At 35.4% G+C, this 8,850-nt stretch overlaps 1 pseudogene; it reads right to left on the bottom strand.

Annotated features, from left to right (window-relative positions):
• Window positions 1-1,700: 1,700 nt before the first annotated feature.
• LOC107743129 (MAM domain-containing protein 2-like) overlaps window positions 1,701-8,850 on the bottom strand; it is a 12,301-nt pseudogene continuing 5,151 nt past the window's right edge.

Here is an 8,850-nt window from a genome sequence, read left to right as displayed (position 1 = left end):
CCCGGCAAAACATTTTAGGAAAAAATTAGTATTTTTTCATGTCATTACATTGTTTAGAGCATTAAAAAAATTTAATAAAAAAAAAAAGCAAAAAAATTAAAAATTTTAATGAAAATTTTTTTAATTAAAATTAAAAATTTAAAGAAAAAAAATTTAAAAATTTCATTCACACAGTTTAAAAATTAGTCAGATTTAAATGATAATTACAAAATATTATCATATTTCCATAAGAGTGTCACTAAATTAATATCAGACATTTTTGAAGACCAAGGAGAGGGAGTGGCCATGGTGAAACATCAGAACATTTAGTATCTCTGAAAAGCCCTGAATGTGCTCTGCACAGGACATCCAGACTTAAAACTGGGGCATGTATAGTCTTAGATAAATTCACTAAAATATCATGTCCTCATTTGAGGATGCAGGGTCTCAGGAGGTTAAATTTATCATCTGTTCTACTTCATTCAAATGAACATGACTTTTCTAAAAGCAAAATATTTATTATTGATTTGTTTTTGTTATTAGGACATTTTTTTATATATTCATCAAACTAAATGGAGTAACTCAAAACCCAATTTTGTTCATTTTCAAACAGCCTTTAAAGTTTATTTAGAATCTGTAAAGGTTTTTTAAAAAATCGAAAAGCCCAAAGAACTGTGCATCTGCTAAATATTTTTATACTTTCTCGTTTAAGTTCTATTTTTTATTTTAGTCTATTTAAATTGTGTTTTAATTTGTACTTACAAAATGTGTGAATGTGAGAAATATGTCAAGAACTTGCTGTTGAATTCTGTAATTTTGAAAGTTCAATATATATATATATATATATATATTTAAATATATACTACTATACAGGTATATGTACTACTACTATTTTATGTACCTGACTCTTTACCAAAGTGTGCGTTTTTGCACATTGAATGTCAGGGAAGCAGCTACATTTAACCAAATTTTTGCCCTATTCAATCTTAAACACTTAAATAAAACGTGTTCAAGATATATTTAAAGGGCAATTATATAATATACAGTAGTGGCCAAAAGTGATGTCCGGAGAGGATATTTGCACAATATTTGCTTTTAATCATTCTACATGTTTAATTGAAGCATCAAAATATGACAAACATGTTATATTTGGAAGAGGAAAACACTACATTTGATTAAGGTATTTGACTGACAAAATTATTTGGCAGCAAAAGATCTACAGCTTATCAGTTTATGAATATGGGTTTTATTTTAATATGCAAAAAATGCATAGACATTGAGTTCACAGGAAATAAAGTACACAGTATACACTGACTACAATATTCTCATGCATATTCCTCAATACGAATATTTGCTTGAGGTATCACAAATGAAACAATTGAAACATGGAACACAAATGTTTTACACAATCCAATCACAACTAAGCAATATGCTTAGAAAATCTACATCAACATGTTTGAATAAAGGGCAAAGATATTCAATTTCCTAGGACGGACATCATTTTTTGACACTACTGTATATAATTACATAATATACACTAAATACATACTTAAAACATAATGTATTTATTTGGTATATTACCTACTTTCGCAGTTGATTTCCTAAATAGCTACAGTTTTGTTTCATGTCTCTCACATCACTTTGCACTCACTTTCTTCTCACATAATAAAAAAACTTCAACTCACATCAGTATTTCATATCCATTTATTTTTATTTGGTAGTTGTGTAATAATCAAGATAATGTACAGTCAGCCAGTCACCGTCACAAAAGATTAGGACAATCAGTTGTTACATTTAAAGCTTTTAGACATTACATTTAACGAAGGGCTAAATGCTATTCTCATAAAATAGAAATCTCTGCAATTTTTATTAAAGTTTTATTTGACATTAAAATAATCACCAGATCTACATGCTGATGTCCAGAAGTACAAATGAAATCAAGAAAATAAGACATCTGTAGAGGGGCTAATCCATCTTTAACCATGCATTCAATATATTAAGACATATGATACACACATGAGAAACTGTATATCAGGAATGAACCAGGTGTTCAAAAGTCAAATCCACAAGGACAGTTTTTAGGTGAACATATCCACTCATAATGCAGTCATCTTCCCTTTCATCCTCCTCACAGATCACTGCCCTCCAGCTGTACCCTCACATGGTTTCAGTTTTCCCAGCATTCTTCTCTTTCTGTCTTTTCTATTTAAAATTCACTGACTGAATATCATTATTATTTCCAGAGAGGCGAAGATGAGGGATATGGTCATCAGCATATTCTGTGTGGATGAAAGGACAAACAGTACGTAAAGATGTTTATGGTAACGTGAATAACAGATGTATGTGATCATCAGATTATTAAGAATACCTCTGCATGGTCCTCTTTCAAAAACAATATCATCGATTGCAATATCACTCCTTACTGATGCTCCTCTGGTGGCTTCAAACACAATCTAAGTATGTGGACATAGGCATAATATATTAAAGGGATAGTTCACCCAAAAATGAAAATTTGATGTTTATCTGCTTACCCCCAGGGCATCCAAGATATAGGTGACTTTATTTCTTCAGTAGAACACAAACGAAGATTTTTAACTCAAACCGTTGCAGTCTGTCAGTCTTATAATGGAGGTGGATGGGAATCACGGCTTTGAGAGTCAAAAAACATACACAAACAAAACCAAATTAAACCCTGCGGCTCGTGACGATACATTGAGGTGTAATGACAGGAAACGATCGGTCTGTGCAAGAAACTGAACAGTATTTATATCGTTTTTTACCTCTGATTCACCGCAATGTCCGAACTGTCCTGAGTGCGTTCCAGACAGCCGGCGCGTGACACGTCTTCTTCTTCTTCTTGCTTTATGGCGGATCGTAGACTTATAAGTGCATTTCCGCCACCTATCTCTCAAATGGACCCTTGACACTCCTAATTGATGTGTTTTTTTTTTACTCTCAAAGCCGTGATTCCCATCCACCTCCATTATAGGACTGACAGACTGCAACGGTTTGAGTTAAAAATCTTCGTTTGTGTTCTACTGAAGAAACAAAGTCACCTACATCTTGGATGCCCTGGGGGTAAGCAGATAAACATCACATTTTCATTTTTGGGTGAACTATCCCTTTAATGAATGTTGACTAAATTTAAAACATTTTAAAAATAATTCCTAAATTAAAAAATGTTAAATAGTAGCTCTTAACTGATGGGTCACATCAAAATATTGTTTGGCTTATGCAATTCTTGGTAAAAAAATAAAATAAAAATAATAATAATAACAGTAATAATAATGATTTTGGTACAGTGTTGGGTTTTCATTTGATGTCCAGTGTTAAATATAGGTACAGGACCAAAACCAGTTGTCAAGCACTATAATGCAGCTTCATGCAGCTAACCTGGTGCTGTTGGTCACATTGGTAGTTCACTGACGCTCTGAGCCAGGAGATGCCCTGCTCTCCATGGCTCGTCCACAGTAGTTTGTCCTGGTTCCCTTGTCCAGTCTGGAGGTAAACGCTCAGCTGTCCGATCCCTGAGCCGTACATGTGGTAGTAGAACTAGAAGCACTGTGTTTCTCTAGAGCCGCGCAGAGAGCTGGAGAGGAGGCGCGCTTTGTGACCGGCCAGTATCACTGACACCTCAATGTGCAAATAATGACCTAAAAGCAGAGAACAAAGCTTTCCAAGATTGTGTAAAGGTGTGTACTAAGTTCAATAAAATGTGATCACCACAGAAAATAATAGTGTTTTATCCCTGAAACAATAATAAACTTGAATGTATGTCTATGAGGTAAAGTACACCCATGTGAAAGAAGTGTAACTGTATTTAATTGAATTGAATTTAAATGTTCATATGTGTCTAACTACTATGTACTTAAGTCAAAAGAATATTTGGTAACACTTTATTTTAAGGTGTCCTTGTTACACGTTACATGTACTTACTATTATAATAACAATTAATTATGCATAATTACATGCAAGTAGCCCTAAGCCAAACCCTAACCATATAGTAAGTACATGTAGTTACTTAATATTACTCTGTACGTATATGTATAATTACACTGTAACAAGAGCACCTTAAAATAAAGTGTAACCAAATATTTTTTAGGTACAGTGTACCGGTTGTGCTTATGTTGAACTGCAAAACACTTTTGCAGTTAGATTTGGTGGTTTGGTTAGATTTAAGGGTGGGTTAAGCTGAATGGGTGGAGATGACAGTGTAATTATAGATGTAACTACAGAAATTAATTACAGATGTAATTAAAGGAAGGCATTTAATGTAAGTACACTTGTAATTAATGTTAATGTAAAAATACAAGTGTATTGTATCAAATGATCAATGCATATGTAAGTATGTATTATAACATAATATACTATAGTACCATACTATATACTAAATACATGTTTCAGTAGCAATGCCATAGATTTTTAGTTTACCTTAAAAAGGAACTATAACTTCTGGAAGCACCTCTTTCAGTAGCTTAGATAATTCTTCCTGTCCTATAGCAGAGAATGAGTGGAATTGTTCCTCAGGGGATCTATTATGCTCCGATGCGATACTGTTGCTGACGGCTGCATGGTTAGAATTTTATCTCTAATAGTATCGATTTTGGAATTAAAGAAGGTCAAAAAGTCATTACTGCTGTGCTGTTGGGAGATGTCTGCCCCTGCTGATGCTTTATTTTTCATTAATTTAGCCACTGTATACTGAATGAATACCTGGGGTTGTGTTTCTTTTCTTCTAAAAGAGATAAAGTAAAAAGATCTAGCAGTTTTTAAGGATATTCCCTCCATGCAATACAAAACACCTCTAGTTTTGTTTCCGTACAGCTGCACTCTTTAGGGTGCTCGTTACACTAGACTGTTTTCCTTAATCTTCTTTAAGTGTAAAAGAGCAACCGTATTTAAAGTGCTAGAAAAGAGAGAGTTCTGTTACTACATCAAGTTTTTTTAAGCTATCAGATAAGCTGAAGAATTGAGACAAGCCAGGAAGTTCAGAAAGCTCTCGAATTTCATCAAAAATACACAAAAAAATGCTGGGTTGTTTCAACCCAACTTTGGGTCAAATATGGACTAACCCAACTTTTGGGTTAAAAATTTAATTTAAAAAAATTTACCCGACAGCTGGGTTAGTCCATATTTGACTCAAAGTTGGGTTGAAACAACCCAGCATTTTGTACAGTGTATCTTAATTTGTGTTCTGAAGATGAACGAAGGTCTTATGGGTTGGGAATGACATGAGGGTGAGTAATTAATGACAGAATTTAATTTTTTGGGTGAACCATCCCTTTAAAAACAGATTGATAAGTAATATTTTACATTTCTCATTAAACTTAAACTGTTACTAGTTAGGAGTGATTAAGAGTTTTTGGGAAGGGTCTAAGCTCACCCACTCCGGTGGTGTGGTCTCCTCTGGGCCCTGTGTAGGATGTAGGTGTGGGTCCTCTGGCCAGCATCCAGTCACCTGAGTCTCCTTCCTTATCCTGAGTGAATCCACACAGACCAGCCTCAAAGTCACAGTGAGACAGGACTGACACAGAGGATGCTGTAACAGACAGAGTTTCTGTTTGTAGTAAACAAAAATATTAAGGAATCAATTTTAAGATTCACCAGGAAGATTCAAGATTCACATGCACAGTGTTTTATAATAAATGAACAGTGCACAGTCACCAAGCGTGACATTAATGTCGAGACCCACAGAACTACAACTCCAAACAATTTATGCATGTGCTGATGAAAACCACCTTCATCGCCCAAATGGAGAAAAATCACATAATTAAGATCAACACAAAACTCGATGAGTAAAGTTTGTGAACACACGTTGAAGTTGGCTTGAAAAAGCCTAGCCTGAAAGTTTGAAACAATTGTAAAAGCTTGAAGTTTGAAAGTTTAGATTAGATGTTGCTAGCACATTTCTAGCATGATTTAGCAAACCGCAAACATGATTTATCATGTAGTTAGCATGACTAGCATTTTGCTAGCATGTTTTGGCATGATTAGCATGTTTCTAGTATGATTATCATGTAGCTAGCATGTTGTTAGTATGTTGCTAGCATTTTTCTAGCATGATTATTATGTTGCTAACATGTTGCTAGCATGGCATGATGTTTTTGGTATGATTAGCATGTTGCTAGCATGATTTAGCAGTTTAGCAAAGTTTTGACCCCCTCAATGAAAGTCTGTGGGACGTCAGTTTAATGAAAATCATAAGTCCAATCAGTCAGAACAGTCTGAAAGTCTGACCCGAGTTTGGTGGTTGTAGCTTGAAAGGAGGACATACAGTCCAAATTTGATCTCAGAAGAAGAAGGAGAAGAAGAAGCTTAAATAGCAGATCAGTAAGCTGGCCTCTCAAACCAACTTAATGACAGATCAGAAAAGAAAGACAGTGTATAAATAGGCTACTGCAAAACTTTAAAGTTTTAAAGTATGAATAATCCTCAGACCATCTTATATTTCCAGATGTTCTAAACACTTATTTCTCTAAATCTGGATCTTACTGTAATAAAAGTCATGTGAGACATAAACCCATGTCTTGCTTACAGATGCTGGAGCAGTGGGCCAAAAGAATGTCCAGTTAAATGGAAGTCATCTGAGAGTATGTTTCATAAAAAGTCTGTGAAATCTCCTTTTGAAATTGAGATTCGGTTTACAGCCGTAAACCATGATTTGCAATGCTGTTGGTACGCAAAGGTATGGTAGGCAAAGTTTCAACAGTTAGAATGGTTAGTATGGCCCTGTTAGCCTATGTAAATACGAACTTCCCAGGAGGACTTGAACGCTCCATATGTCTCTCCCCCTAATATCACCTGCTTCTGACTACAATAGTGAGCAATAGTCAAGCAATAGTAAGCAAAGTAAACTAAAGCCTTACGCCATCTTACCTGAGCATTCTTCTGACTTTGAATCGTCAGTTCTACTGCAATCCAAACATTTCTTATCTTATAATTCTGGGTCCATATTTGTACTTGTTTAGAACCGTCGTTGTAATACAGATACGCCGACAAGACTTGATCTGTTCCACTGAGACCTCGCAGGGAGTAGAAGAACTTCAGGCAGTATTTCTGATTGCCTGGCATCGGTGGGCCAAACTAACGACTGACGTATCCAGACTGTAATCTGAAGCGAGAGTTTGCCAACAAGAAGGATCCTGTTCAGAAAGAAAACAACTGTCACAGCTTCCGTGTCCAAACGCTCTATCAGATACCACGAGAAAACAACAAAAGGTGCTAATATACACTCACAATGTGATATAATACTACCAAAAAAATTATAATCCTAACCTTTAACTCCATACCGAAATCCCAGATAGCCAGACAATGAAAATATAAATATAAATAAATAAATATAAAAATTATTTGTGTTTGGGATGCTGTGAGCATGGAGACTGTAGTGTAGACCGTAAGCTTGAAAACGTTTAGCTTAAATGTTTAATATGAATAAACAGTGCTCATAAATGGCTGCTGAGGTAGTATTCACAAGTGAAGCGAGTTGAGGCTTCTTACGTCACCACTTAACAACCGAATAACCAAGAAAAACACTAGCAAAACGTTCTTAGAACACATTTTTCTTAGCTTGGTACTTTCTTCAAAACCCAGATTTTTCTCCTGTGACGTCCTTCAGACACAGCAGGGGTGTTCAGTCCTCATCCTGGAGAGCCAGCGTCCTGCAGAATTTAGCTTCACTTGTCCCAGCATGCCTGGCTGGACAATTAATCCTGCAGACCTTGATTACTTTGGTTCAGATGTGGTCATTTACATTGGCCTTCCAGGACCAGGACTGGACAGCCCTGAGGTACAGCATCAATAAAAGAACAAACGCTTTTTTTTGTGCTCGTAGTGTTACAGATTTCAGTCAGACACAGTCTGGTCCATATTTAGCAGCTGGCAGCTTATTCTGGCCAAGAACTGCACACTTCAACAGGAAGAGACTGTTTGCCTGGTATGTAAAACAGCCAATCAGGGTTAGTTTTACGTGCCTTTTAGGGGTGGTTGTATCTAAAATAACACAATAAAAAGATTTATTTGTGGTGGTCAGTCTTTACCTCTATAGGATATGGAGCTCCAGACTCTGGTTTCTGGACACCAGTTCACGTTGTTGTTCTCTGGTAGATCGGCTCTCCATAGCTCCTGATGTCCAGCCTGATCCCTGCTGAAGAGGGTGAACAGATGGTCCCCGGCGTGATATTGCTGGTACTGGAAGCTCAAGCAGCCCGACATGGGTACTGTGGTCATTGGAGACGCCAGCCTGGCCACCTCCTGGAAGCTTTTAGAGTCCACATACATGTACTGACCTGTGTGAATCAATGAAAAGGCACCACTGACAGAATCTGTTCAGCCATGGCTATGTAAAAAAAATTATTTGACCCTAACAGGCCATAGCCATGGCTGAACAGATTCTGTCAGTATAACCGTCAGACAGTATAACTATTGACTGGTACATACATACATAATAATGTTGTCAAAATAATATGATACATTAATATTTATTTGTAGTCATGAAAGACTATATCATAATACTTTTTAAAAATATTTTTTGTATCATATGATATTATACAATAAAACATCCAGACACATATTACATCATAAAAATTTTATGCATAAGATTTTTTTAAATTATATAAAATTATACAACTAATAAAATACTTGTTTTAAATGATTTTTGAATTGCAGAATTTATGCATTTTTCAGTATAAAGTTTTTGCTTAAGATTTTTGAATTGTATAAAATCATTCAATTTATAAAATACTTTGGTAACACTTTATTTCGATAGTCCACTTTAGACATTCTATTAACGGTAATTAACTTTGCAACTACATGTCAACTAGCAGTTAGTAGAGTATTAGTAGACTGTCTGCTTAATATCTTCTAACACTTTCT

The sequence above is a fragment of the Sinocyclocheilus rhinocerous genome, unplaced genomic scaffold (genome assembly GCF_001515625.1).
Source record: "Sinocyclocheilus rhinocerous isolate Xijiao unplaced genomic scaffold, SAMN03320098_v1.1 scaffold160, whole genome shotgun sequence".
NCBI classification, from domain to species: domain Eukaryota; kingdom Metazoa; phylum Chordata; class Actinopteri; order Cypriniformes; family Cyprinidae; genus Sinocyclocheilus; species Sinocyclocheilus rhinocerous.
This window is presented reverse-complemented; position numbering and strand designations above follow the sequence as displayed.